General features: G+C 46.1%; 1 protein-coding gene across 1 annotated transcript in view; it reads right to left on the bottom strand.

Annotated features, from left to right (window-relative positions):
* Window positions 1–27837, bottom strand: part of LOC135921156 (beta-hexosaminidase subunit alpha-like) — a 274254-nt gene that overhangs the window by 230060 nt on the left and 16357 nt on the right. The gene's annotated exons all lie outside the window — the stretch shown is intronic.

Genomic DNA, 27837 nt, shown 5'->3' with positions numbered 1-27837 from the left:
TTGCAAGCAGTAAGCCACACTATTTTTCGTAATCTTGTTAACTGCGTAATTAGTCAGAAATAATTAACCCACTTCTTAATCAACACAGCTAGGCAACATATTGCAGTTAGAAAGTAGTAGACCCGTTCACAAAGCGCCCGATTAAACAGTTTCTAGCTTTCTATCTATTAAATATTAGCTGTTTTCCGCTTACTACAGATGCCCGCCAAATACGAAAAAAAAAACACGTGACATGCCCGCTTGCGCGCCCCCAGGTAGCACACAAACTCTTGAAATCGTCGTATCAAGGGATTCAACGTCTGAAACGAATTTTTGACCAAAATCGACGCATTAAAGACGTTCCAAACAAGACAGCTTAAAAATGAGGGGTGAATACGCTTTGAAAACCACTTCACATGACTCGCACTATTTGTTTAGTTATGAAGCGTACCGATTACGTTTTTGAGAGCAACGTTTTTGGCGGGCGAATTCCTCGCTTGTCAAACAGCACTCGTCGTGTCAATTGCTCCTCTATTCGACCAACACCAGAATGAGTGCGGCAAGAAAAAGAAATTCTTTTGTGGTGTTAACCTCACGTCAGAACAGACGAAGGATTGCAAATGAAGTTGGTATCCCAACGAGAAGTGTTTTGCGCCAGGAGAAAGTGGAGCGCGAGTACAGAAACATCGAAGCCGCCGTTACGGCAATGGTAGTAGGCCGAGCCTTCAACAAGAAAGATTTGTATCACTACCCGGTTCCTACCAGCGTGTTTGGCATATAAAAGGTGTCATCACTAAATGTGACAATGAGCGCCTGGAAAATGAGCAGCGTCGCATGTAAATGCTTCGAAATTCCCGCTGGACAAAGCAGCTTTGCCGTGTTTCCTCCTAATCACAATGTAGTGAGGTGAATACCTTACCGTTGAACGACGTAATCTTTTTTTACTGCTGAGGCATGAGTGGAGTACAGTTTTCGTGCGTGCAAAGCTAACCCTTTGTGCCGAGTCGCCTAAATAATAAAAATGCATACAGTAAGCGTGCATTATTGATCACACAACGCGCTTCCCCTGAGACTCATGAACAGCTTGGAGCTTGGCTCCAGAGCGCTAAATCATGCAAGTCACATGCAGCATAAATAAACGTATCGAGTTAATAAGCAAACATCACTTTTGGTGCCAACAGAGGGACACATCGGTACAGTCGTTTGTTGTAATGGTGCTTCGTAGGAAGTGTGGCAACGGATTCTATATTGCGAGTGAGCACAATTTACATAAAAAAAAGTTTGCAGAAAGCATCTCCGATCATTGTTAATGCAAGCGATTAGTCCAAACGAGCGAGCGAACAAAAGAACGCGACAGAAAGCAAAATGTAGTTAGCGTGAGAGCGAACGAACGAACATGCGAGCGCTTTCCTTGCAGATCAAAAGTACAACCACTGACGACTGCGCAACTACGAAAACAGCCAGCGGAGAGGAGACAGAAAGCTATTCGCTTTAATATTTCTGAAACTCGTCGTTATAGGCTCGCCACACTTGGGCGCAGAACGTGGTGTGATCGCACCTATATAGAAGCGGCGATTGTTTTTTAACATGCTGTAACCACAATGACGCGGCACTGAAAGCGTCCGAAATGAGAGAGGAAACTGAAAGGCCTTGCGGAACGCCCAGTGGCAACCTCCAGCTCGCCACTCTTGCTGCAGGAGGAGTGATGAAAGAACAACGCAAGAGCGCGTGGCGTCTGGCTCTGCGCACCATGATTCACGGGTCGAGAACTACACAGGCGCAATGCGCACGACATGCAAGACGCGCACACCAAGGCGCCACACCACGGCGCGTCAGCGTCTCTAGCGGCTTCTACAATATTCAACAACCCATCAACGTGTTCCAACCTTTCGCAAGGTGGCGATACCATCGTCACATCATGTGACCAAGGCGGCCACGTGATTCGTGATCCCGGGCAGCCGGGCGAGCCAGGCACAGTGTTGCCAGGTTTGGCTATATATAGCCAAATTGGGCTACAGAAAAAAATTTTGGCGGCGACTTGGGTGAGTTGGCTACGTGGCTATATTTGGGCTACTGAAAATCTGCGACTTGGCTTTGTTTAGCCTATGAGTGGCACCTTAATCCACGCTCCAGAGGTGACTCACATAGAGTAGAAACAAAACTTGAAGGCTATGTTTTAGCTGGCTGAGCCAGCAGCGTGGCTGTGCGTGTGTGCGCGAAATGCCCCCCCCCCCTCCCCCTCAGTGCATCATTCGTTGAGTCGATGATTTTATCCTTGACCAACTTAAATTTACACCGCGCTTCACCGTGGTAACATTTACTCCAGCAATGTTGTCTCATCTTCGTCTTATCCCGACACCCAATCCCCGGGCATCAGGATGAGCCTGGGAGTGGAGGGTGTTTCACAGTGCACTGTACTAACATGGCTATATATGGCTATATATAACACAGCAATATGGTTGTGCCATCGTGGCGCCGACGTGAAAGAAGGGAAGCCTGGGTAAATGACACGCTCCAGTGTGTCCAAGGCGAAGGTGTCTGGTAAGCTTTTTACTGCCATTTTCCTTTGCGTGTGAAATGAACTTTAATGCGACAGGCGTTAAGGGCCCCGTGTCGCAGAAAATCCTGCGTCGACGCCGTTGCCGTGTCACAAAATTATCCCGAACCACGTTGGCCCTTCGGCTGGCGCATATGCATTACTGAAGTAACTGATCTTCTCAAAGTAAAACGCGGCAGAAAATTCGTAAAATAAGACTTACACTCACTCTATAGACATGGTAGCGTCGAATTGTAATTTGATTATGCGAGAAAACATATGTTTGTTACGCGGAACCTCGAACACAAATCCCTTTTCTAGCTGCTGTTCGACGTCTTAGTAGGGGGGCGATGGATTGTGCTAGTTGGTTTTCCACGAGACTGAGTGGTGCAGCGCGAATCAGGACATGGGACACAGTAAAAAAAAATTGGCTGTGGCTTAGCTAAGGTTAAGCCCAGGATGCGAAGCATACTAGCCTTTATTTTAGTTGTTGAACCACTGTCTAGCCTGGTGAACTGCTGTTGCTTGGCTATATTTGGTTCCGCTATACGAAGAAACAACTCATGCGTTACTCTGCTTCGCCTTCAAGAGTGGAACGCGACAGCGTTCCCGTCGACCCGCCAAGGGGTGTACGACAATGGGCTACGGCGCAGCGACTACGCGCCCCGCATTGGACGCGGTGAGCGTCGAGCAACGCAGCGTTCGGCGCGGCAACGAAATGTGCGCCTGAGCAAGAGACGCACGCCTGAGAAACAGCTCGTTTCTAAGGCAACACCGCATTCACTAGAGGCGCTTTTGTACCGCTTTGAAGCATCGTACTCGTGGCTCAGTGGTAGCGTCTCCGTCTCACACTCCGGAGACCCTGGTTCGATTCCCACCCACCCAGCCCATCTTGCAAGAGTTGAGCCAAAGCCACTTCTCCTCTGTCGTAACGTCACGGTGTCACGTGGTATTGAAGGCGACACCGCCGCGCCTGAGGAGCTGGGTTGAGCTCTCGTAATATGCTTCGCATAAAATCGAGGAAAAGCGGTTACTGCCAAGTAGGAGCGGCGCGCCCCGCTCGGCTCCATGCGACATCATACAGATGGCACTCGCCTCCGCAGCATCGGCGGCGCCTGCCATGCGAGTGGAATGAAAAAATAAAAGAACCAGAAAGCTCGCCTTCATGCATATTGCTCGCCTCCAGCGTTTGCAGGTAAACATTATGGTTGCCTACACTGCAGTTGCCGGGAAGGGTGAGCAGCAGTCAGGGATCTTTGAATGCTATCACATTCTACTTTTAAATGTGAATATTAAAGAGCGGAGAGCCAATTTTCATGTTCCCATTTTTTATGCAATAGAAAGTTTGCTAGTCAGAATGTGTAATCATGAAGTGGTAACACGGAAAACGCCGTGGAACATTTTTTATCAGAATTTTTTTATCTGCAGTGAGGATGTAGTCTTTCACTGGCAGCTTCTTGGCAGTGGTGGTAGGTGAGCGCGATAGTGATTATACACCGGCATTAGTGGGAGGCAGACGGCAAGTGCGGCCGTAAGTGTGACAAAGTAGTTTGTCTAACAATTCGACGTTCCTGCGATTCATATTTTCCGAAGTCTTAAGTACTTTTGCGGCAATAGCTACGTGTTTCCATTGTTTCCTGCCCAACTGCTTTGGTATTTAAACAGTCAAAGCAAAACCAATCGGATTGAAAACAAAACGACGATTTTAAGCATGATACGCAGTTTAGCGTGTTGCCGTAGCCATGCGTGCGCTTTTGATTTCCGAAGCATAGAATAAAGCGCAAGTGTCTAATATTATAGCCACTGCAATTTTAAGCAATAATTATGTTGTACTAAAGAACAGCCGACTTACTTACAGTAATCGCATAGACTACATTCGAAGTACCCAGATTTCATTGGCAGGCCTCGCCACTTACTGGCCTTTGAGATATTCTTTGCCAATTTTAAATTATAGTCCCTACTTCAATCCCGAACAGCGTGCCTGTTTCTATCGCCACAAATCATGATCAGTTCATTTCCATCAACGTCCCACAACACTTTCTGACCAGTTGTCCTCAAAGCGTCCTCCAAGTTTTTTGTTCGTGCTTCCATTCGACATCGAGGGAGACCTCGAGGGAGATTATGGAGGTCTACTATATAAGGAAAAAAGGGTCGCGTTGTGTAAGCACGCCATTGTTAAATTTGCATGACAGTGAATTTGAATTTTGTAGCCGCCTCATAGTGTAACATTAGATTACAGGGTTTTGCGTTTTTTGCCTGTGCACTGTTAATGACGCCATTGATGGGACAGCACGTGGCTATCGGTTGTGTACATAAGTTTGTGTATGCATTCAAATGAAGTTAGTTGTGAGATCAGCCTTGTCCTGTGTGTTTCTGCCTTCTGTCTTCGCCATATTGTGCTGCCCCTACACGATGTTTAGCTGTTGTAGATGTCAAGGGTCGACCGTCACGGCATCACAGACACTTTTTCACGACGGGTTGTACAAAAAGCAATTACCGTAGTCGAATGCGAAAATGTATATACAGATAAAACTGAAAACAACAATGTCGATATTTGGCTACAAGTTTGTTTTGCTCTTTTCTTTGGCTACATTTCGGCTACAGTTTCTCTAGCTTTGGGCTACTCCACGTTGTCCGACCTGGTAACACTTGCCAGGCATAGTTGCGTCACCGCACTCGCATTGCGCTGTGGTGTGCTTGCGGCTGTTCTGAATGTGCTGCCCCTGCCATTTGTCATGTAAGTGTTGCAGTGTTTTGCTGGCAAAAAAATGATATGCTGTGATTATTTAGGGTTGTGCGATCTGTTTGTGTGGTTTTAATTTGAAAATCAGTAGTGTTTTCAATTGGCATGTGACCAAGGCGGCCACGTTATTCGTGAAGCCGGGCAGCTGGGCGAGCCGGGCATAGTTGCGTTATCGCACTCGCATGACGCCGTGGTCTGTTTGCAGCTGTTGTGAATGCGCTGCCGCTGCCCTTTGTCATGTAAGTGTTGCAGGGTGTTGCTGTCAAGAAAACGACGTTCTGTGATTAGTTTGGGTTGTGCGATCTGTTTGTGTGGTTTTCATTTGGAAATCAGTAGTGTCTTCAATTGGAGGGCGTCGAGTGGAGGGCACTAATCAGCTCTTCAAGTTCATTGTCATGTGAGGCGCCTGTTCAATGACGCTGTAATTAAGGCGTTAAGGGCAGTATAAGGACGAAGTTTAGAGGGATGAAATCGTGCTTCTGTGTCTCTAGCGTCGGGATCGGCCGCTATGCGTGATCCTAACAAGAAAGGCGCATTTTACAGAATGCGAAGAAAGGCTGCAAAATTGCTGTCTCTGCGCACGTTGCCGATCTATGCAACAGAGCCGTCATCGTGGTATTTCAGTCTCCCGTTTAGCAAGAGTGTTGCAGACAAGAGAACTGGTACAAACGGGCTTTTATAATGATTCAGTACTAGTACGGTATCCGAAGAGGTGAGATCAAGTGCCCGCCCTATTTTCTTCCCTCGCGCTACAGCGCACTGACAGAGTTTTGCGTGCACCATGCCGTGCTGTTACCGTTTGCGCTTAAGGTTCTCGATTGTGTTTTCGCCCCCTTTACCCAAGGGATGGGTATTTCATGGTCTTACGGGGAACTTGTGCCCAATATATCGAACGGCCAAATTCGATTTTATTTGGCGCCTCAAATGGTAGTAATATATTGAGCCTCTTGCAGCTTTGTGCTTCTTATCAATTTTCTACTTGGCGTATGGATACAGCATATACGCTGCGTAACATGCTTGTGGATACTTCGTACGTGAGTCGGGTATGCCCTTGGTACAAAATACCTTGTATGCTCCAGGTAGTTCTATTGTATGCAATTTGGGACATGTGATGGACTGTACGCTGTGCGCCCTTCGCGCTGTACTTAGTCGACCGCCTGCCGAGTTCGTGCGGGTGCCATGCGTGCGCATGGAGTTTGCGAAGCGCTCGCGCAGTTTTTTCGATTTGTGTTCTGTTTGCGCGCTTTGCAAACTCCATGCGCACACATGGCAGCCGCACGAACTCGGCACTCGGCAGGCGGCCGAGTTCGTGCGGGTGCAACTTTTCCCTCAAAAGAAATGTTTAAAACAGCTGCGTCTTACCAATACTCACATACGGGGCAGAAACCTGGAGGCTTACGAAAAGGGTTCTACTTAAATTGAGGACGACGAAACGAGCTATGGAAAGAAGAACGATAGGTGTAACGTTAAGGGATAAGAAAAGAGCAGACTGGGTGAGGGAACAAACGCAAGTTAATGATATCTTAGCTGAAATCAAGAAAAAGAAATGGGCATCGGCAGGACACGTAATGACGAGGGAAGACAACCGATGGTCATTAAGAGTTACGGAATGGATTCCAAGGGAAGCGAAGCGTAGCAGAGGGCGGCAGAAAGTTAGGTGGGCAGATGAGATTAAGAAGTGTGCAGGGACACCATGGCCACAATTAGTACATGACCGGGGTAGTTGGAGAAGTATGGGAGAGGCCTTTGCCCTGCAATGGGAGTAACCAGGCTGATGATGATGATGATGCGCGCTTCGCACAACAGGGCATGCCACAGTTCTTTGTCCTTGTGCAGCACATTTTCCTAGCGTACGTCTGTGCAATATTTGATAACGGTTTCACCCGGGGCCCTTTTTACCGCAATCAAGTCCGTTACAAATCGTATTTCTCGGTCGTGATTGGCTCCTTTGGCAAGCTGCGCGAGTGAGCCAATTGCATCAATAAATTAGATCCGGTCGGGCTTGATCGCGATGAAGAGTGGTCGTGTGGCACCAGTATTACACATGGCTCCCACATCGGGAACACTTTAATTTCAATGCTAATGAGTGAGGAGCAAGTGTACATATGTGCCAGCGGTGCTATGTGGGTAAGTCTTTCTGGCGAATCCAATGCTTGTGCGTTCAAAAAATTTCAACTACCATCGTAGTGCATGAATGTGTCTACTTCGACAAAATAGAGCACCAGTGCAGACATCTAGTGCAGATAGATAGGCCGCAAGTGTGTCTACATTGAAACCACTACCATCATGTGCGGCTGTTCCATTTCCAGCAGGATTGCGGAATATTGAGTAGTGTGCTCTAAAGGTTTTCATCGATGAAGCTCTGCCTGGACTGTGTGCCAGATATTTTTGGACGTGAAAATGAGCGTGAACGGGTAAACATCAGTGGAACTGTGCCTGGATTCTTTTGGATGTGAAAGTGTGAACGAATTGGCAAAGAATTCGCTCTGGGCTACATGTGTTTAACCTTTTTCTCATTGAGAGTGCGTTTTTTACTTTAGGAGACCGGAGATGTGCGCAGAGTGCGACATGTCAGTGTGCTAATTATTGTATTTGCTGGTTCGCAAATTATTCGTTGCAACTTTGTTTTTGCCAGAGTGCTACAAATTTGCCTCTCATGCAGGGCTTTTTAGATAAACCAATTACTATTTATTATGACCATTGCTTCCTTTGTTACACAAATTCAGCTTCCAGTGCATTCCATTTTATTTCCATGTTTATGTAAGTTTCTAATATGAGGCTTGCATATTCATTTCTCACGTTCTGGAGTGGCAAGATGCAGCATTACTAAGTCTCATTGCTCACTGTACTACAGTAGGGCTCACTTGTTACACTGAATCCTCCGTTTAAGTATTCTGTACCAATTTCACTTTATTGCTTTTTTTGTTGTATGGTTCTTTTTCTCGCCATTACCTTCGTTGATATATCCTAAAGGCAATACTTCCAATTTTGCATTGTTCCCATTGCTTGATTTCTGTCACAGGATCGTTTTATGATGGTATGGGGTGGTATTTCTTTTTGGGCTCCTTTCAAGCTTCTAACTGATTGGTAACATTGCTTGGAGGCAGTTACCATCCGATTCAAACTCCTGCATTTTTCAGACTACTTCTTCCATTCGCTCCGATGTCACTTCTGGATAACTCTAGTCCATCTAATAGCAAATGCTCTTTACTATGATAAAAGAGAAGCTTTAGTACACTCCATGTTTTTCTGTTCATTTTTGTATGTGTACCTGGAACTTTGTTTCTGTGCTAGTGAATGTTCACTTTCGAGTTCATTACGATTCCTTTCTGCGACTTTTGTCATTGTTGATGTACTTTTACTTCTATTTGCATTTATCACACATTTCGCTCGAACCTTGCATAAGCGTTATATTTTAATAAAGTGCTTTTGCTTGGTCACAATGTTCTAATTTCATGCACTCTTGGCATGAAGGCCTTGGTCTGGCCGCCTGCCAAGACGTGGCCATTTCTTCCTTGCAGGATATCATTCCCATTTTGGTTGTAAGCATCGTAGCTTACTAAAGGCGGTATTAAGGATTCATTATTTCAAACAGGCTCATTTTCATGCGACTTGGTAGAGGATGCGCCGTCCATGCGGGCAAAATTGCTTGGCACTGCGCCGTGGCTCTCACAGTCAACACCGACGCTTCTACTCATCTGGGGCGCGATTGGACATCGTTGTTAGAAACGCCCGTTCAGTTTCACCTCACGCGATTGGCCTAGGCCGTGCCGACTAAGGTCCCTCTATAACAAGGTAGCGACATCTGCCGCACGCGCCACCTAGGAAGTTCCTGTAGCAGACGGCGCCCAAGCTAAACCGCGGCGCCGCGGCATTCGTGAGGTGAAAAAATATCTGCACACGCACGGAAATGAAACGCTACTGGTGCCTGACTGTGGTGCAAAACGAAAAAAAGGGCCCGAACTGCTAAATCTAGTCCTTTAATTTCAAACGAGCGCTGAAATAAAAACGCTCAAGAGAGCAGAAGGAGTGCATGATCGCCTCGCGATTCCGCATATTTACCTTTCGTTAGTTTGCGCTCAATCAGCGCGCGAGCCTTGGTGATTGCTTGCATTTAATCCTGTTTTCTCTGTGAATTCTTTTGCTCGTAAGTGTTCTGCGTACACAGAGCGTTTGCTTTGGAAGAAGAATTTGCGTAAAAAAAGTAGGGTGACAGTGGCTTAGACCGAAAAGTTTCGACATAACGTTGCTGAAGCGTGCGATCCTCACGGCAAGTAAACAACATCCTGTATGTGTGTGGAAACGAGTGCGCCAACAGTCTTCTTGCCGCTGAGTGTGTTTGTCGTGCAGCGATTACACGACGACTGTTTTGTTTTGTGGTTCAGTGCTACGAGCCAGTGCAACTGTCGTGACATTCTAAAGCGGCGGTATGGATCATGTCAGCGATCGTGTTCGGGCTGCCAGCGCGATCTAATGTCACGGCATACCAACATCGAGCGTAGTGTGTGCGCGTGTGTGAATGCGGTTGACTGCTCTCGTGAACCGTGTGACGTCGCGACGTAAACTTGAATCATGACACGCATTGTTGTGTTTATGCCTTTTCACATCCGTGCATCGCTAAAGCCCCGTAAGAATTAGGGCGCCCTTATACGAAACGCACGCGGATTGGCCCAGCTATTACTGCACTGTGTTTTGCTGGCGATCCGTGTATCGCTTCTGGCCTTTTTCTTATGCTAATTTGCAGTTGTGTGTTTTTCATCAGTAAAATGGCATCGCCGATTACTGAAACTTCTTCGTGTGTAAGGGAAACTTGGTAGGAACGAGCTCGCAGCTGTATGTAATGTACTTTGATAAATTGTAATATACTATTACACATGATTATTTGATGGCCAGTAGCAGTGGCTATGCAGTATTTGTTTTTAAAAGCAGAGTAATGCAGGCACTTAGGAATATATTTATTCACATATGCAATGCACAAAAAACAATTAGGATATATGCACAGTTGGAAATGACTTTTTGGAGATATTGTAAAGTGCAGTTAACAACGCGCGCAAACACAGCAAAGTGTGAAAGTAGACTTCGCTGCTGAAATTTATTTTTTATCGCACGTAACCGAATGCGGATATTTGTCAGCGAGTTAATGCGTTTCTTCCCCACTATTTACTTGCATGCTAGGTCATACTGCACTTGCTAGGCCAATGGGCTCATAATGCACTAAAATCAATAATATCCACAAACTTCGGCCGTCAACATTCATGCGCGTGGATGAAATACTATCGCAGCTCTGCACGCACACGTGTGTACTTTCTCTCGCACATTCGTATTGCTCTACGTTACTTTCTTCGCATAGTCGTGCGAAGAAACCAACGGTTCTGTCTTTCCGTCCGATTCTATGCGGCCACATTTATCTTCTGGTTAGGTTTTGTTTGCCGCGCGGAATGCAAAATAACTTCGTGCCGTCCTCCGTCTGATCTCGGCACTCACCCGCACAGCAACAAGGCATTTCCGTCCTTTGCATCCTAGGTCATACTGAGCTATTCAGCGGGCTCATAACGAACTAAAATAAATAATATCCACAAACTTAATAATATTTGGGGTTTTACGTGCCAAAACCACTCTCTGATTATGAGGCACGCCGCAGTGGAGGGCTCCGGAAATTTTGACCACCTGGGGTTCTTTAACGTGCACCTAAATCTAAGCACACGGGTGTTTTCGCATTTCGGCCCCATCGAAATGCGGCCGCCGTGGCCGGGATTCGATCCCGCGACCTCGTGCTCAGCAGCCCAACACCATAGCCACTGAGCAACCACGGCGGGTAATCCACAAACTTCGGCCATCAACATTCATGCGCGTGAATGAAATACTATCACAGCTCGATGCATGCACGTGTATACTTTCTATCGCACATTTGTATCGTTCTGTGTTTCTTGCGTCGCATAACCGTGCAGTTACTGGCAGTTCAAAGTCCTTCCGTCCAATTCTGTGCAAGCATTCTTTTCTTCTGGTTAGGTTCTGGTTGCCGCGTGGGATGCAAAATAACTTCTTGCCATCGTTCGTCCGGTTTCGGCACCCAACCGCAAAGTAACAAGGCCATTCGGCCCTCGCGGAACGAAATTATCGCAGCAATGTGCATAGCACAACAGGCAAAACGCGCGCACTTCACCCGGCACGCAGGAACTTTCATGGCGACAAAGGGGTGGAGCAAGGTCACATGTCACCGATCACCCTTTCGCTGGTGTCGTCGGCTGGATCAAAGCCCGTCTGTACTTTTGAGTTATTGAGGGATTTTAGTGCCGACGTGGGTGGCTGACGACGTCGGCGCGACATAGGCCAGTCGCGTGAGGCGAAACTGATGGCGCGTTTTGAACAAGGATGTCCGATCGCGCCCCTGGCACCAGTGAAAATTCGCGTCAGATTATCGTAATACTTTCAAGACCACTTCTAGACCAGTTTTTTGATAAAGTCCCAAAAACGTTTAGAAATTGGTTACCCATAGTGTTGACAAAGGAATCATTTGTGTCTTTCACAATCCTATTTCTAGACCAGCTTTTCGAATACATCTTACAGACCTGTTCTAGATCGTCTCAAGAGAGTAATTAAGCCGGACAATACCAGGCATATACGACGTTTTCCCAACGAAATTCTCTCATCCGCGTCTTCTTTACCCTGTTTTTATCGTCTTGGATAAACGCTACGAAAACGTTACATATCTGTTTTGTGCTACCTGGGTCCTGATTGCAATACTCCCGAACGTTCCGCATACAAACAAACATAGAATTCAGAACGGTGTGCAGCCGCTTAAAAGGTGACAGGGCAACCGTTGTCGCAGCGCAAGCGATAACGGTTGCTGGCGTAAATGGCACAACCAATGCCCGCATCGCTGCCCTGTCGCCTCTTAAGCGGCAGCACACCCTACTAGATGGTTATGTTCGTTTGTACGCGGAACGTTTGCGACCGATGCAATCAAGGTGCGCTAGCGGCCGCGTCACGCTCTTCTCTTTTTTGGTATTCCGCGGGCATCTGCAGTAAGTGAAAAACAACTAACACTCAAAAGATAGAAATTTAGAAACGGTTTATTCAGAAGTTTTGCAAACCACTCTCCAACTTTCTAATTGGAAATCTTTCCTAGCTTCGTCGCTTCAGAAGTTGGCTAATTATTCTTGACTAATTGTTGAAATAATCAGAATACAAAGACCAATGGGACTTACTCCATACAAAAGCCAGCAACATTCATTTGGTCAGGTCGTCTTAGAAGTGCATCGGCATATTTTTAAACTTTTGCTAAATTTAGTTGGGACACACTGTACTATGAACTCTGGATCAAACCAGCGCAACGCCATAATACTAATACCTCATTACAAATGCACGCGTTAACAAGGTTTTCTTCAAGTATCGCCGTGGGAAACGCCAACAGCTGCATACTCGCGACCAAAGAAAGGATTTAGCGACTTAGCCGGTGCATTGCGCTGTTGCTGCCTGGAGGCACTACTCGTGAGCAGCTAAAAGCCCTGCGAAAGGTCACCGCAGTCGTGGGCAGGGCGTCATGCTCAGTGTCGGGAGTTGGGCGGTTCGACCGACATACAGGCTCTACGATTTCACTACCGCTGCGTGGATCAACCGCTTCGAAATGTTTAGTTTAGAAGAGTCCCGCAGACCAAGATGGCAGCATCATCTGTGTCTTAAAATGCGTGTGTAACGTAGCTCACAGATAGGTGCGCTTTGCTGCATCAACATGTGACTTGCTAAGATTGCATTCGCATTTAGGTCCATTTTTTTTGTGACACTAATAGTTTAAGTTCAAAAACATGCTCGCCATTCAGAGATGAATGGCGCTATATATACGTAATTTTAGTGTCATCATCATCATCCTATTAAATGTCCTCTGCAGGTCGAAGGCCTTTCCCTGCGATCTCCAATTATCCTTAATTTTAGTGTAGCGCCCTCCAACTTAAATATTTAGCTTGATGAAATATTACTTTGTTCCAAAGTTGAACCTGCATCTTTAATCTGGGATCTTCGTGTCAGTACCTTCATTCTCACCATAAAGGTGATTCGAAAGCCCCCAGTATGTTTTATTTTATCCAACTACTCGCACACAGCATGTCTCACTTTAATGAAGTACAATCTTGATTTGCTTAACCTGTCAACCCGTCGTAAGACGTTGTGCATCTCTCTTTTTTTGTAAAATCTATCGTCAAAACCTTATTTTAAGTGACGCTCTTCTGTTACCCTTACTATACATTTCTTTCGGAACCGATCAGCAGTTCAGGATTGACGTCGCCCTAGCCTGTACTTGAATTCTTTAGTTCCAACAACCAAGGGGGGGCGGGGGACTACTGCATCCACCATTCCACTTGCATCGTTCGCGTCGTCTGTGTCAGTGAATTCAAAAATGCCTTCGTGAAATATTTATTACGACAATGGTAAAATACACAGCTACCATCCACTCGTCTCTGTATTACCTCGGCCGTGAGAGAAAATAGCTGAAATAAACGATGTCTTTCTGTAAGGAAGGCCCGATAAATTACCATTCCATGCTTAACGATCACATTCTTGCACAAATGAACCCTGAGCTGATATAAGGTAGCAGCCATACTCCAAGTGAATTATTTTTCGCGCTACTGCCACTGTACGAGCGTAGCTCCAAATCCATTATTCGTAGGTTTGGCTTGTGAAAGGCACATGAAGTTGAACTAAAAAGATGAATCCAAAACGCTTGTCACACGACAACGGCCTTTGATGCGATGAAGCTAGAACCGAGGCAGAATGCGCACATTCCTTGTACCTGTGATAGAACACGAAGGAGCGCGTATGGTCTCTATCTTAGAACCTCACCTGTGAGAAGTGTTTATCTTGTGCAGACTGGATGCTAACATTTGATGTCAAATTATGGCAGGCCGATGATCGAGATAAAGCTTTTCATTCTTGTGCCTAAATGCACTCCTACTGATGGACTTCAAGGTGTTTGGGATATTCCTCGTCTGCGTCAGATATAACTGTGCCGTCTACTGTTCACTTTTTTTTTAAAGCACGCACTCAAAATACAGAATAAGAAGAGACGAAACAAGAGCGCTGTGTTTCGATTCTTTCAGTGTGCGCTTTAAGTAATAACAATACATATGTACCGACACGCCCAGCTGGCTACCGTCTATGATTCGGGCGGCCGACGGCTAGGATGAACTGTGTGTTATAAATATGCAGTGTACACTGAGTGATTTATTCGTTGACAAGAAATAGCTTTCCAAAGGAATTCCCCGGCACTAAAGGAAACCCCTTCTTAGAGTTACACTCAAAGAACGGCACAGTAGCGTTCTTCGATTCCGCAGCATAGAAAAAGCGGGCGCCATGGCTGGGAATCTAACCTGCGACCTCGGGCTCAGTACTAGAACGCATACCATAGCCAGTAAGCCACCGCAACAGGGTGCCATACTTACAGAACATTGCGAGGATTTCTAGGGGCATGTTGGGAGATTTAGAGTGGTAAAGCAGTTAGTTACACGTGGTCGTTTAGAATATAAATTTCTCCTTTGATCAAATTCACCACTTTGTGAACGATTTCGCGGTGACGCTGCGCAATCCTCGCATAAGGTTGATCCTTCAGATACATAGGTTTTCAAACTCTCACATGTGCATTGCGAGAAGAGAAGTAAAATATGTATGTTTTCGTAAAATAATATACCCCTATGCCCTAAACATTGTGCCCAAAATACTTGATATCAATGCTTCCATGTTTTTTGTCTATTTAATAAGTAAAGAAAATATCACACGAACTTTAGAATTATATCAGTTCAAAACCAGCAAAGCAGTGCATGCTGCTGATATGAAGAATATAAAGACCCTGATATGAACAAAATGAAGACAAATATTTTCATGACACTTTGTCATTCAAGAATCTTGTTTACATTTTTTGTAGATATGCAACGTCCAGGGCAAAATCTCAATGACGCTGTCCTTTGTTCCCATATATTGCGCAGGAGCAGCTGTTTGAAGTCGTGTATTGCGAGTAATTGCACTGAAATAATAGTCGCAGCAGAGAGCACATATAAAGAGCAGGAGTTCTGCAATATTAACGACGGCGAGTCAAATGAAAGTGAGGAAGTCGGAATATATGACAAACGGTGCACTTTGTGTAAAAGTATTATCCTTGAGCATTTAGACATTTGTCGCACGGACTAGCGTGTCGCGTGAGTTTCGTCTTATAAAACTTCTTGAGTTCCTGCTCCAAAAAGTGCATAACTGACTTGTTCAGGTCATCGTCCGACACGAATCTGGTTCCATTGAGCAGTTTTTTTTTTTTTTGAATTGCCCCAAAATAGGGAAGTCGCATGGAAACAGGTCTGGGCGGTATGGCTGATGTTGCAGTAAATCCTACTTAAACTTTGCCAGTTTTGTGTTAGCCACATCAGTTATGTGGGGACGGGAATTGTCGTGGGGCAAGACGACCCCATTGGTCAAATTTCTACGTCGTTTGTTCTTTATTGCGACACGCAGCCGTTCCGACGTTTTATCATATCCAAAACAATTGATAGTCTCTCAAGATTTAGCAAATTCTCTCAGTAATGGCCCCTGACGATCGAAAAAGAAAGTCAACAACACCTTTCCGGCGGAAATGACGGCCTTTTCTTACTTTGGGCGTGGTGAATTCGAGTGTTTCCACTGAAAGCTTTGCCGTCCTGTTTAAGGCTCATAGTATTTTCGCCATGGTTCGACCCGGGTCACAATTGCAGACAAGAAGTCGTCACCCTCAGAGTGATACCGAATCAGATGAGCCAAGCCAGCGCCCAACGTCTCCGTCTTCTGGCGGTGGTTTCAAATCTTGGGCATTCATTGCTCACACCAGAGCCGATGACCGAGATGTTCGTGAATTGTGGCGTGAACCGAACCATGACTGATGTTTACACGGTCTGCAAGTTCATCGATGCTTATCCTCCGTTCTTGTCTCATCAGCTAATCAACCTTTGCTATTTTGTTAGGGGTGATTGCATGACGGCTTTGGCCCTCTCTTGTCTCGCCTTTGCAACTTTCACATCCTTTGAAACGTTTGCTCCAACGCTTCACATTGGCCAATGAAATGCTATGTTCAACGTGACGGCATTCATACAGCGACTAATTTCTTTTTAGGAAATACCTTTAGCTGTCAAAAACTTCACGGCATCATGCTGATCCACTTTTGGAATGTCATTTATGTCACGCAACCATGTTCAATCCAATGTATTAGAGAGAGAGAGAAGGCAAAGGAAAGACAGGGAGGTTAACCAGAGATTATCTCCGGTTGGCTACCCTGTACTGGGGGAGGGGATAGGGGATGCAATAGGTGAGAAAGAAAGAAGGATAAAAAAAGGGAAAAAAAAGCCTAAACACACACACGCACGTACACACGAACTATTTCTGTGAGCACTGTCACGCAACCCGCAAAGGCATTCCTAGTCTTACGCAGTGTCACCGTACAGTCCTGCGCCACACAGTGTACTGTCACAATTTGTCAGAAAGTCCCGTGTCTTTCAAGTATCGCATCAGCGCCTTCATAGCGGATCACGCTGATGTTCGCGTAGGCCAGGTTCCAAGGATCTTGTTTTCTGTCATTGGGCGCTTGTCCAGTTTGTCTAAGGTGGCTGTGAGGACAGTTCTTTGTGGGTTAAAACGAGAGCACTGACAAAGAAGATGCTCGATCGTTTCGTTGCACCCGCAGAAGTCACACAGTGGGCTGTTGGCCATTCCGATAAGGAAAGAGTAGGCATTTGAAAATGCTACTCCAAGCCATAGACGGATAAGAAGGGTGCAGTCACGTCGTGGAAGCTCAGGCGGAATATGGAGCTGTAAATTAGGGTCCTGAGTATGGAGGCGTGCACTTGTGAAATCGGATGAATTCCACTGGGCTAATGTCAGGTCACGCGCAAGTGCGGCAAGTTTTTTCGCGGCGTCGGCTCTCGAAAGAGGAATGGCAACGCAGTTGACGCCGTCATGGGCAGATCGGGCAGCTGCGTCTGCTCGATCATTGCCATGTATGCCACAGTGACTAGGCAACCACTGATATATTATATCGTGTCCTTCGTCAACTAGTCGATGGTGGACTTCTCTCATCTCTGCGGCGAGCTGTTCACGTGATCCATGGCGCAGTGCTGAGAGTACACTCTGTAGGGCTGCCTTGGAATCACAGAAGATTGACCATGCGTGGGATGGTTCCTCCTTAATAAAATGAAGAGCCACACGCAGGGCTACCAGTTCAGCAGCTGTCGCTGATGATACATGTGACGTCTTTAGCTGTATCTTGACGGATCTTCTTGGTATCACCACAGCGGCAGCTGCGCTTGCAGATGTGACTGAACCATCGATGGAAACGCGTACGCGGCCACTGTGCACCTCATGTAAAAGTTCTAACGTGGCCTGCTTAAGGGCAAACGATGGCATGTTGGCTTTCTTTAAGATACCTGGGATGGTGAGGCGTATGTCAGGTCTGTGCAGGCACCATAAAGGTAAGGATGGTCTTGCTGCAGGCATGTAGCTCGATGGCAATGAGGTACGATTGGCATCAATTAAACGACTGAAAGTTGTGTGTGGCCTTTCTGCGGGTAGAGCGGCAAGGTGGTGAGAAGGTAGTCGGGCAACGTGGCGAATATGCGCTCTGAGAGCGTCGGTTACCAAGTACGTTGTTATTGGGTGATCTCGAGCTATGACAATCGTTGCCGCTGTAGACGCACACCTCGGAAGACTGAGACACGTCCTTAGGGCTTGAGCTTGTAGTCCCTGGAGTACACGCAGGTTTGTTTTGCAGGTGTTCCCAATCACAGGGAGGCTGTATCTTGCGAAACCGAGGAACAAGGCGTTATACAGCTGCAGCATTGACCGCACCGAAGTGCCCCATGACTTTCCGCCGAGAAATTTAAGGAGATGTATTATTGTCAATAATCTCTTCTTCAGGTATGAAACATGCGGGCTCCATGATAGGTCTCGGTCAATAATTACCCCTAAAAAGCGGTGTTTCCGTGCATTTGCTACTGCTTGCCCATTGACCTTTACACTGTAACGCTGCATTTCCTTCCGAGTGAACGTAACAAGGCAGAATTTCTCTGAAGACAGCTCTAAGTTCTGTTTTCGCAAGTACAGAGATGTTATCGTAGCTGCCTTTTGTAGCCGTGCTCGTACCTGCAGTCGTGTTACGGCAGACGCCCAAATGCAGATATCGTCGGCATATATTGATACTTGAACTGTGTTGGACAAGCATCGGACTAGGCCAACGAGCACTAGGTTCAATAGCGTCGGGCTCAACACTCCGCCTTGCGGTACTCCACGGCACGTTTCGTGTTGAGTCGTGGCGCCATCCTCGGGCATCACGAAGAAATGCCTGTCGGTCGAATAACTGCACAGCCACTGAAAAGTGCGGCCACCGATTCCGGCTTCAATAAGAGCATTTATAACGGCATAATGTGCTATATTATCATAGGCGCCTTTTATGTCTAGGAATAATGCAGCAGTGAGTCGTTTCCGGAGTTTTTGATGCTGAACAAACGTAACCAAATCGATGACATCATCTATGAATGAGCGCCCTCGCCGGAAGCCAGAGATAGCATCTGGGTACACGTTGTAATTTTCCAGGTACCATTCCAGGCGCGTCAAAATCATTCGTTCCATTATTTTCCCTATGCAGCTGGTCAGAGTGATGGGGCGGTACGATGACAAGTTTAACGGTGGTTTACCAGGTTTGAGAAGTGGAACCAAGCGGCTGCATTTCCAGTCACGTGGAACCAAACCGTTGCGCCAAGACTCGTTGTAATGATTTAGTAGCATGAGTCGTGTTTTCTGCCCAAGATTGGCGAGCGCCGCATAGGTAACCCCGTCCCGGCCAGGTGACGAAGAGCGCCTGCAAGTCGCCAGTGCCGCTTCAAGCTCCTCCAGCGAAAAAATTACATCCATGCGGGAATCCCATGGCAGAGGTGTAGCACATGGTGTAATTGCGCGTTGGAACTGCAAGCTGAAAAGTCTTGAGCAAAATTCTTCAGCAATGTCAATTTCGCTGCGACCTTGGTGCAAGGCGCGGGCTTTGAAAGGGACACGCTGTTGTGGTGATGCGCGAAGCCCACGCATGGTTCTCTATATCTGAGATAACCGCTGACGTGGATCCAACGACTCACAGAAACGTTTCCATCTTTGAGATTGTAGTGCATCGATGCGACGTTGAATCTTCTTTTGCATCCGCCTTGCCTCTCGGAGATCATGGATGGATTTAGTTCTCCTGTATCTTCTTTCAGCCCGCCGGCGAATTGCTCGTAGTCGCTGCAGTTCTGCTTCAAATTCTGCATATTTCGGGAAAGGCTGGCGACTACGCGTAGCCTCTTGCCTGCCTGCGCTGTGGAATGACGGTAGACTTACTTGACGAAGACCGTCCACTGATGTTTCTTCTCTTGGCCTTCCGGTGTACCACTCTTTCGAAGCCTTCGTCATCTGAGGTGTCATCGCTTCAGCAGGAGTACAACACAGTGTCCTCGCTGCCAGCTTGACTCGGTGGGCAATTTCTTTTCCTCGGGCCGGTACCTGATGAAGCAGTCACGTCGCGTCGGCATTCTGCCGACTCCACTTCCATTGCCGTGGCAATGAGAGCGGCGTCTCCCAGTAAAACACGGGAAAAAGCAGAAAATACTGCAGCGCGAAGGAATAGTGGTGTCTACGAGAATCACTTCGTCTTCTTTATGGGTGTATTAGAGCATTTTATAAAGAGCCTTTATGCTCACACCTGCGTGTTACTTATGTAAATGAGAGATGCCTGTGTGCCACGCACATGCCTCACAGATAACGAAACGAACCATTATGGCGCGGGGTAGGTTGGCTTGCTTTCATTTGACTGGCCCTCGTGCATTTGGAATGCTAAGAAACGACGGAATATACAAATGCGGAGATACAGCTTGACAGAAGGTAAAAAAGTGTCCTGCAAACAAAGTTCAGTGCATGCATACACAAAAGCTCGCAACAATATATTTCAATACACGCATGAGTCTGTAATAAATCGACGTATTTATGAAAAAGTCACAATATGTATCGCAATATGTATGGGGAGGATCAGGTAACAGCAGATTTACTGAAGGATGGTGGGCAGATTGTTCTAGAGAAACTGGCCACCCTGTATACGCAATGCCTCATAACGTCGAGTGTACCGTAATCTTGGAAAAACGCTAACATAATCCTAATCCATAAGAAAGGGGATGCCAAAGACTTGAAAAATTATAGACCGATCAGCTTACTGTCCGTTGCCTACAAACTATTTACTAAGGTAATCGCAAATAGAATCAGGAACACCTCAGACTTCTGTCAAGCAAAGCACCAGGCAGGATTCCGTAAAGGCTACTCAACAATAGGTCATATTCACACTATCAATCAGGTGATAGAGAAATGTGCGGAATATAACCAACCTTTATATATAGCCTTCATTGGTTACGAGAAAGCGTTTGATTCTGTCAAATCCTCAGCAGTCATGGAGGCATTACGGAATCAGGGTGTAGACGAGCCATATGTAAAAATACTGAAAAATATCTATAGCGGCTCCACAGCCACCGTAGTCCTCCATAAAGAAAGCAACAAAATCCCAATAAAGAAAGGCGTCAGGCAGGGAGATACGATCTCTCCAATGCTATTCACAGCGTGTTTACAGGAGATATTCAGAGACCTGGATTGGGAAGAAATGGGGATAAAAGTTAATGGAGAATACCTTGGTAACTTGCGATTCGCTGACGATATTGCCTTGCTTAGTAACTCAGGGGACCAACTGCAATGCATGCTCACTGACCTGGAGAGGCAAAGCAGAAGAGTGGGTCTAAAAATTAATCTGCAGAAAACTAAAGTAATGTTTAACAGTCTCGGAAGAGAACAGCAGTTTACAATAGGCAGCGAGGCACTGGAAGTCGTAAGGGAATACATCTACTTAGGGCAGGTAGTGACTGCGGATCCGGATCATGAGGCAGAAATAATCAGAAGAATAAGAATGGGCTGGGGTGCGTTTGGCAGGCATTCTCAGATCAAGAACAGCAGGTTGCCATTATCCCTCAAAAAGAAAAGTGTATAATAGCTATGTCTTACCAGTACTCACCTACGGGGCAGAAACCTGGAGGCTTACGAAAAGGGTTCTACTCAAATTGAGGACGACGCAACGAGCTATGGAAAGAAGAATGATAGGTGTAACGTTAAGGGATAAGAAAAGAGCAGATTGGGGAGGGAACAAACGCGAGTTAATGACATCTTAGTTGAAATCAAGAAAAAGAAATGGGCATGGGCAGGACATGTAATGAGGAGGGAAGATAACCGATGGTCATTAAGGGTTACGCACTGGATTCCAAGGGAAGGGAAGCGTAGCAGGGGACGGCAGAAAGTTAGGTGGGCGGATGAGATTAAGAAATCTGCAGGGACGGCATGGCCACAATTAATACATGACCGGGGTCGTTGGAGAAATATGGGAGAGGCCTTTGCCCTGCAATGGGCGTAACCAGGCTGATGATGACGATGATGGTATCGCTGAAAACAAGGCAAATAAACAAGTTGCGCAATTACAGATTCACACACCACAGAATCCTGAGACCCGCCCTGCTCCCTCCAACCACCCTGAAGTGTTGAGCGCGACGGAAAGCGCGCGCTTCCTCTCCGAATATATCCCTTGCGCACGCAAGACTGAGGCACCACCGTCGGCTCACCCGTGCCACCCCCCCCACCCTGCTCTCGCTTTCACTCGCACATAAAGCATGCAGCTCGCAGTCACGATGTTATCGCCCTTGGACTTTATACGCTACATGAGGGCGATGGCAGGAATGCGCTTGGAGTGTACATATAATGGCTATCGTAATAATATAATTAGACTATCCGGCAACTGAAGCGTCCCATAGCTCAATACTTTAAGCAAAACAACTAACAAAATCTAACTTTCACCATGCGACAATTAGCTGCGCTAGAACGTATTCTTTTATGTGCCGGGCGGGGGCCCTGAAATAAAAAAAAACGCAAAGGAAAGCATGGTGGCCCTAATCGAATACCTACTTTGGGCACCTAAGATGGCTACCGAAGGATTATCGAAGAAATAGTGAGGCGCTTGGTCTACGGAGAGTCATACGCGTACTGCTCGGTATCCTACACCGGCGAGACAAGACTTTCCGGAGAGGTTGCGCGCAGGCGAACAGGTTGAAATCCATCGCGCCACCGCAGTGATGCCGGCAAGCCATTATTTTTTTGTTTTTCTTGTCTGCTAGCCAGAGAGCGTCCAAAACTATGCCAAGCGAAAATCCACTCGGCCAGAGAAAAACGAACGCGCACTGAAGTGCGCCGCGCAGTGGTCTGGGCAACACAAGAAAAAATTTCGACGGGGGTTAACTTCGAGTTGAAGAGTGGAGCGTGACAGCATTCAAAGATCCCTGGCAGCTTCTCACACTTCCTGGCAACTGAAGAGCATGTAATCGTAATGTTTGTCGGGAAACGCTGGCCCCGACTGCTGTGAACGAAGGCGGGCTTTGTGTTTGAACCGTGGCCTCTTGCGCGGGCACCCGCCGTGGTTGCTCAGTGGCTATGGTGTTGAGCTGCTGAGTACGAGGTCGCGGGCTCGAATCCCGGCCACGGCGGCCGCATTTCGATGGGGGCGAAATGCGAAAACACCCTTGTACTTAGATTTAGGTGCACATTAAAGAACCCCAGGTGGTCGAAATTCCCGGAGTCCTCCGCTACGGCGTGCCTCATAATCAGAAAGTGGTTTTGGCACGTAAAACCCCCAATTTTTCTTTCTTGCGCGGGCCGCGATACGGCGGAAGCGAGCGCCAGCTGGATCTATTGCAAGGAACCGGGCGGGCCGCTCCGTGGCCCCCAAGAGACCCGCGCGCCGGCGTGCGAGAATGGCGGATGCTGCGGCTGGTCTATAAATTGTAGAAATGCTGAAAAAGGGGTTTCTTTGAGTTTTCGTGCAACGGCATTAGGTTTGCTCGTACAGTCAAATTACAATCCCAGAGCTACCATGTCTGTAGATTGTGCGTAAGTAATAGTTTACAATTTTTACATATATTTTAGCATGAGAAATTAATCATACCTTGTTTGTGCAGCAGCGCACTGACATGGACAAGGCAAAGACACGTGGAAATACACAACACTCGCTGCACGACACTTGTGTGTCTTCGCCTTGTCCTTGTGAGTGCGCTGCTTCACCACCAATGTATGATGGTTATTCACCCACTCGCCCACCCTTATGAAAATGACTGTTGAAATGTTGTTGGCATATTGTTGACGAACTGTTGACTCAACAGCCTTTCAACAATACCTCAACAATTATTGAAACCATAGAGCAATAATTCAACAGTAAATTGTTGGGCAGTTCACAACAAAAAGGTCCTTGACTAAATTTTGTTGGTATAGTGTTGAATAGTATTGAGTATTATTGAGCCATTGTTGAGTAGTTTTCAACACTAAAGTAGTTGACTAAATTCTCTTGATATGTTGTTGAATAGTATTGAGTATTATTGAGCCATTGTTGAGTAGTTTCCAACAATAAAGTCGTTGACTAAATTCTGTTGATATATTGTTGAATAGTATTGAGTATTATTGAGCCAATGTTGAGTAGTTTTCAACAATAAAGTCGTTGACTAAATTCTCTTGACATATTGTTGAAAAAGTATTGAGTATTGAACCATTGTTGACTAGTTTCCAACAATAAAGTCGTTGACTAAATGCTGTTAACTTATTGTTGAATAACACTGAGTCACGAGCAATATTGAGTTTCGAAGTACATGTGAAAAACACACGCACATATGTATGTGTGCGTCTTTTTCACATATATGTTGCTTTACTGATCACTTGATCACCATTGCATATATACAGGGTGTTGTTTCACGTTACTTGAACCATAGACGTGTATACATGTGTTTCAGCCAACTTTACTCAGAGATAAAAAATATGCCGATGCACCATAAGACGATGCGACCAAATGCATGATGCTCACTCTTGCACGTGTCACGCTATTCTTGTATTTTTCCTAAGCAGTTATTTAGTGAAGAAAATTAGCCATTCGGAGTGAACAAGGTTAGGCGAAAAATTCCAATTAAAAAGTTCTAGAGCACTTTGCAAAACGTCCGATTAGGCAATTTCTAACTTTCTATCTATTAAGTGTTAGTGTTTTTCAGCCTACTGCGGATGCGCACGGAATACAAGAAATATCACCTGACATACCCGCTTGCGCGCCGTGCTTGCAGCGCTCCCAAACGAGCATACCATCGAGCAGGGTGTGTTGCCGCTTAAAAGGCGACAGGGCAGTGACGAAGGCGTTGGCTCTGGTATTGACGCCAGCGACGTGCTTCCCTCGCTGCGGTTCATGATGGCTATAAGCAGACGGGTGTTCACACCGGTTAAATGGTATGTTTTCGTTTGTGCGCAGAAGGCTTAGGAGCCGTGCAATCACGACTCGCAGGCGGGCATGTCACGTGGTGCTTTTTGTATTTTGCGAGCATCCGCAGTAAGCTGGAAAACACTAATACTTAACAGATAAAAAGACAGAAACTGTTTATTCGGACGTGTTGCCAACTGCTCTGCAACTTTCTAATTGGAGTTTCTTCGCAACTTCCTTGCTTCAGAAGTTGGTTAATTATCCTTGACTAATTAGCCAATTAAGCAATATATAGAAATAGCGCGACACGCTACATACCAAAGGGAGCAACATGCATTTAGTCGCGTCGTCATAGAGTTTACACTCGGCCTAAAGTTAGCAGAAACACCCTGCATATATGTATATATATATATATATATATATATATATATATATATATATATATATATATTTATATATATATATATATATATATATATATATAAATATATATATATATATATATATATATATATATATATATATATATATATATGTATATATATATATAGTTTGAGAAGACAAACGTCGCTACAAGCAGTGATAAACAACCGATGATTGGACGCATCCTGCATTTCTATCGGCGTCCATTATAAGGGGCCAGTGCCCTGGCTGAGTGTTAGGAAACGGCATTGCATGCCTCCATGTTAAATATGGTCAAGATGGCGGGGAACGTTAACAAAATTCAACTCTGGGGTTTGACGGGCCAAAACCACGCTTTGATTATGAGCCGCACCGTAGTAAGAAACTCCATATTTATTTTGACCATCTGGGGTCCTTTAACCTGCACCAAATTTGGTGCAGGTTAAACGCACAGTACGCGGGCGTTTTTGCATTTCAGCCCCATCGAAATGCAGCCGCCGCCGCCGGCATTAGATTCCAAGCACTCGGGTTAGTAGCGCAACACCTCAGCCGCTATGCCACCACGGCGGGTGCGGCGGAGAAAGGAGTGAACATCGTTTTTACAGAGTAATTTAGCTTAGATGTTACCCGTTAGCGCGCTACAGAACGAAACGAAAAGCTTGGCGGATATGTACAACATGGTGCTCATATTTCACATGGAGGCCAAATTCTTTTCTGTGACCTAGACGGGGTGCTGGCGAATGTGTTGGGAATCTGCTCGGCCACCAAGCACAACCTGCGCTGCTATACGTTCTCGGTGACAACTCGCACAGCGCAGAAGCACACACACAAATGTTTAAAGAATGGGACGACAGACCGCCTGCAGTTTGCCATGACGTCGAAATAAGAAGCACAAACAGCGACGTTTCTGTACTTTTGTGGTCAATAGTTCAGTTCGCATGGTTGCGGCACGCATTACTTTTTTTTTTTAAATACAAACGACGAAAACTGTGCGCGCAAACATTAGCACGGCGTTTGCGACGTTTGAATTTGGCGCCTTTTCCCGCGCATGCCATTAGCTCCGGCCGGCGCACTGCGTTACTGCGCCAAAGAAAGTAGTTCATCAAAGAAGTGAAGCAAAAAACTTTTATACACTTCAAAAGCGCTACAATTTTTCTGTAATAACATGAAATCACAGAATTTGTTATCAAATGGTACAATTTATGATAATGTAAGCGTGTATTTGTATGAGTGTACATGTATGATTGCGCGTTTGCGCTGTTGAGGCTTGTAGCATTCCGGCGTGATCATGCATGCCGGTTGTGTGAAAACTTCCTGCGTTTTCTGCGTTCTTTGTGTGCTTCGCTGTGACATCTTTGGAATGTTCCTGCGTGTTGCTCGCTTTTTATGGGCTTGTTGCCTCGAAGATCGCCATGATCGCCTCCGACTCAGCGACATCAAAGGTGAGTTAGTGTTTCGAATTCCCCTTGTTCGTCCGCGCCTGCGGCGCGGACGGACAAGGGGAATTTCAGCGCCTGTGCGTGTTTTCCGTGCGCCTCTTTTCTAGTTTTCATTCCTAGCACTATCCTTCCGTTGCCAGAATTGGTTGTACAGCACTAGATTCATGGTATATAACATGGAGCCTTGTCCTGGTTTAACTGTACACTCCGCTTGTGGTGACGTAAGGCAGCTATGTGGTGCCAGCTAAAACAGGGCATGTTGTACGCCATGATTTCTGATACGGTATTCGAGCACCGATTGAGTTAGCCTTATTAATGAGCGCAAAACAATGCGACGTGAAACCATCCGATCTGTACTGTAATCGGAAGATATTTCGTTTGCGCCACGCTAGTACAAGACGTGGGAGCGAGCTTGTAGCGGCGTGGGGCGGTGGGATCGGCGAAAGTGTATTCTGTTGCGCTGAATTCCCTTCAGGAACGAGTGACTACGCTGCTATCTGACACGCCGTGCGGCCGATGTTCGCGCGATCGGAAAACACAGAGGAGGCTGTCGCGCAATAATAATAAAGAATTTGAAGGGTGTACATGTGATTCTATGCGATACGTGAGATACAATAGAGGGGGATGCCACAGAGTGCTGCGAAATCATCGAGTTATACGCCTTGCTAACCGCGTGTGTTTTGTTTTCCACCAGTTCGCGCGCATTCAGCTTTCTTTTTTCATCTTCGTTCGACGCCATCGAGTGCTTCGCCCCAAACGGCTTCGCGTAGGCGCTCTTAGCATTCACGGAAAGGCAGATTTCATGGCACTCCAGGTCCTATAACATTCAAAATAACGTAATTTCGTGAAATTGCAGCTTTTCGCACTTCAGTAAGTGATTGATTTAACAAAATTTTAAAATCAGTAGAGGAACGAGATGCCTGGCATATCTGCTTTGTCGTCCCACTGGGTTTCGAGCCGGCATGTATACGTTATCGGCAACATAAACATCAATAATTAGCATTGTTTCTTGTGACCACAGAAGTAGCTAGTTATGTCGAAAAGCTATTTTTGCTTTGGATCCGAGCACTAAATAGTGAACATATTGAAAGGGGAGCGCATAGTTGTGAACTAAATGACAACGCTTTGCCACAAGCTTGGAATAATGCATTGTCGAAAGAGCAGTTCTGTGAAATTCTTTCTTTGAGAGTAAGCAAAACTTCAGTAGCATCAGGTAGACGGGGAGTAAAAGAATGCAACACTGTGGTTTTATATGAATGAGCATCCTTTAATATGTGGCCATAACAGTTCAGTAGATGCATGGAAATAATTTTTAAAATAATAGAGGAATGTGAAATAAATTATTTGACAAGCTCACACTGCCATTGGCAAGAGCGGCCACACTTTAGTGTATTCAATGACTAGT

The sequence above is a fragment of the Dermacentor albipictus genome, chromosome 8, assembly GCF_038994185.2.
Source record: "Dermacentor albipictus isolate Rhodes 1998 colony chromosome 8, USDA_Dalb.pri_finalv2, whole genome shotgun sequence".
Lineage (NCBI taxonomy): Eukaryota > Metazoa > Arthropoda > Arachnida > Ixodida > Ixodidae > Dermacentor > Dermacentor albipictus.
This window is presented reverse-complemented; position numbering and strand designations above follow the sequence as displayed.